This window comes from Morone saxatilis, unplaced genomic scaffold (assembly GCF_004916995.1).
Source record: "Morone saxatilis isolate NCDOM2014 unplaced genomic scaffold, NCSU_SB_2.0 Contig17, whole genome shotgun sequence".
Taxonomy (NCBI): Eukaryota; Metazoa; Chordata; class Actinopteri; family Moronidae; genus Morone; species Morone saxatilis.
The window spans coordinates 19,154,444-19,158,074 of record NW_023339729.1 but is presented as its reverse complement, the minus strand read 5'-3'; the positions used below and the strand labels follow the sequence as shown (position 1 = coordinate 19,158,074).

General features: G+C 38.5%; 1 protein-coding gene across 3 annotated transcripts in view; it reads left to right on the top strand.

Moving 5' to 3' along the window:
• Window positions 1-3,631, top strand: part of bnc2 (basonuclin 2) — a 163,949-nt gene that overhangs the window by 42,114 nt on the left and 118,204 nt on the right. The gene's annotated exons all lie outside the window — the stretch shown is intronic.

Genomic DNA, 3,631 nt, shown 5'->3' with positions numbered 1-3,631 from the left:
GAACACACACACACACACACACACACACACACACACACGTAAACACACAGAATATATTTGTGCCATCTTCTTCAGCTTTCCCTACTTGTTTAGCTTCCTATTGTACAAGCTGTTCCTCAGCTGGTGTAGTAGAGGCTAATTGTTTTAGCATGTAGTTGCCACTCTTATTTTGAGCACTAAGAAACACTAGGGGTCATTTATTGAGATGAGTCAGAAACTGTATGCTAGCAGGCCTGACTCAAATCTCCCTACCTTCCCTTTTGTTCTGCTCAGCAGCTTTTATTTTATTTATTTATTTTTTTTTTTACAGCTTCCTGGACCTGAAAATGCTTTCATATCAAGCAGCAAATGTGGCCCAACAAACATTTTTTTCTTCTTAAAAAAGAAAAGAAACAAACACTGCAGTGACATAGATTTGCTTGCTACATTTGCTGCAAGGCACAAGGCAGCATCAAACATTTAGCAATATGTGAGACACACTTAAAAGAGCCTAAGAGTTGTTTGCTGGGAAAATTTGGACAGTTTTGTCTGTCTATATTCGTGCCACCGAGCAAAGGGTGTAAAACATGTAGTGATTCTTTTGAAAAAGAAACATGCTATCCTCCCACAGTGGCTTGATTGCTGAAGGCACAGTGAGGTGAAATGTCATATCTAATCTATCTCTGTATTTGCCACATGAATATCTGCATGGCACTGAATGAGTGTTTATACTACATAAAACCACAGTGAAACAAAGACTTCCAAAAGTACTGTATAGGAATGAGCATTATTTCCCTTATTTGATGGCAACAGTAGAGAGGTGACATGCATTGTCAGTTTGACCCCTACAGGCCACCAGGACACCAAAAACAATGCACTTTACTCCATCTGCCCAGAAAGTTATGATACATTTAACAACAAATGAAGCAAAGTGTTTATTTAATATTAATGCTTTTAGCAGCCTATAATGAACCCCTTTTGTCACCCAAGCCCAGGACCGTTGTGGGTTAACTATCACCATCTTGACACACTGATCCCAGCCAAGTGATGAGCTATGAGTAAGGGTGGATTACAGACCCTGGCAAGTTAGGAAAATATTTATTTAATGCACCACAAAACCACAGTATCAGCTGACATGAAGAATACCTTCTGATGGTCCCTGCTTTATTTTCTTATCTTGAGGCCCTCTCTTGTCCTTGTGTGCCTTGTTTTAAGACATCATTGTTGTGATTTCCTAAAGTACTTTGTGTTTAATCAAATTACCACACATCGAACCTTAGGGCCAAATGGTAATCCAGTGCAGGAAAATAGTGGATGGTGCGAGGAACGGGGTTTTAACAGGGCCCAGCAGCTAATTTTCTCTTCTAGGCTCCGTAGCAGGATAATCCATAATACACACCCAGCCATGCTGGCAAAGTTTCTTGGGAGTTGCAGTTTTCGTTTTTAAAATCACGCAAATAATAATAATAGTAAGTTCTGAGTATAATTATTTATCATATGGACAGTAAACATCAATTTCACTTTTTTAAATTGACGACAGAAAACCTCAATGAGAGACTGCACCGATGCAAGTTACATAAGGATTTAAGCTCTCTCTAGTTGTGTGTGTGTTGTTGAATGCATTCTTATTCGCTTCAGTGTCCAGCTCCCTAATTGTAAGCAGCATACATGTTTGTGTGTGGACACATGCCACTGTCTCTGTGTTGATCCTGTCTCAATCAGAGAGGAGTTGACCCATCACAAAAGCCACAATATTACACACACACATGGAGCAGTAACCCTACGTTCCCCTGTAAACAGTTTACAGTGCTTTCTCTCTCCCTTATGCAGACACAAGCCAAAGCGTCAGTGTTGTGTTCAGCTAATCCTACTGTTTAGGTTTTGTTGGCGGCCCCAAGCTAGGACTATGCATGACCTGAGGGAAAAAAAGTGTTTGTGTGTGTGCATGTTTGGTTATGTCACATACATTAAGGACCCCCTCTTTAGCTCCCCACCCTGCACTAATCTTCATTTATATCAATCTTACAGTTTGTTTGGGTTCTGTCTCTCCTCTGTGAATCCCTCTGCCCCTCCTCAACCAAATTTGTTTAGCTGAGCTTGTGCTTGTTTTCTTGTCGTTCTCTCCTTGATTGAGGTTGACCCAGCCATCTTCACAACCTCACAGTATACACACACACAGGCACACACAGAAAGCTCCTGACTGTGTGTATAGACATTGTGGTTTTGGCTTGCTTTGTGTAGCAACGGCCCAAGGTAGGAAATGCTGTTTAGATTAAGTGTGTTCTGATGTCCTCTCAAGCCTTGTTCCTGCTGGATCACGACCCGTTTGTACCACAAACCTCTCTAACACTACACGCGGAAACACCAGTGGTTTAGGGTTAGGCATAGGACAGTAGAGGTTTCTGTTTTACTAACCTCTTACCACATCCTCTGTGTGACTCTGTGACTTTGACCAAAGGAAAAAGGGGGAATGCATTATTTTGAGAAAACTTTGCATGTTTTTGTGTTGTTTGTTTATTACTTTTTGTAGCTGTATTATTTTATTCCATGCATTTAATTTTTCCTCAATTTTTCTTTTGTTTTCAGGTTGCACTGTAAAAAGCTCAAATAAAAGCTTGTTTTATATACGTGCTGGTTTTGAACCAGATTTTTCATTTGATTTCCTTAGAGGTGCACATGACTGCCAAACACTGAAGCCCAGCCAACTAGGGCACCTAAATAACAGCTATCAGAAATAAAGAGCTGACAGCTGATGCCTGCTCTATGTTTTAATAGTGGAGAAAAAGGAAAAATTTGTCCATAAAGTCAGTGTGGTCTCCTTGTTTTCTCTCACCAGGCAGTCCTTAGCTGTGTGTTTTTTCAAGGAATCATCTCTGCTGGTGAAGGAGGAAAAAATGTAGATATTTACTAATAGATTGATTGAAATAATTGATTGTTTACGTGGTGGTTTTACTCTGAATTAAAGCTAGTTATTTATTACATCTTATTTCTAAAATCCAAATAAATCTTGTCAAGCACCAGTTCGCATTAGATCATTGAACTTATTTCAAGAAAACTTGATTTTTCCAAGTAAGACATTAAATCTATTTTTCAACTACAGCTGACAAGAAACAAGTATGGTTGTCACATTAGTATCCCAGACATATAAGAGAAATCAGAGCAATCTTAAAGCGGCAGAGGTTTAGTATTGCACTTCAGTGAAGCTGAGGGACTCACAGGAGACAGATTAAACAAGGAAAATGGTCAAAACAGAAGCAGCGGAGGCTGAGATATATTGACTTTTATTCCCTAATAGGTCAAAGCTGTCTCCTACACTTCCCATAATGCAACAGGCTTTCTATTTACAATTATAAGTCCAAGCTGACATAACCCTGATGATATCGATATATTTTCAGAATTTACAAAGTTTTTCCAGAACCACAGAGGACATTACATATGATTATAACTTATAAACTTATGATGCAAGCATAACGTTTCCTTTTTAAAACTATACAATACAAAAAAAAACAGCAATCTTTTTGTTGGTTAAAGATCACTGCTGAAACTATAGAGTTATTTAAAATATAATTCGACATGCAATAGTATTTTTAAAGGGGCTCAGAATTATAAAGGCATGTTTTCATTTATTTATTCATAGAATGAAAATAATAAA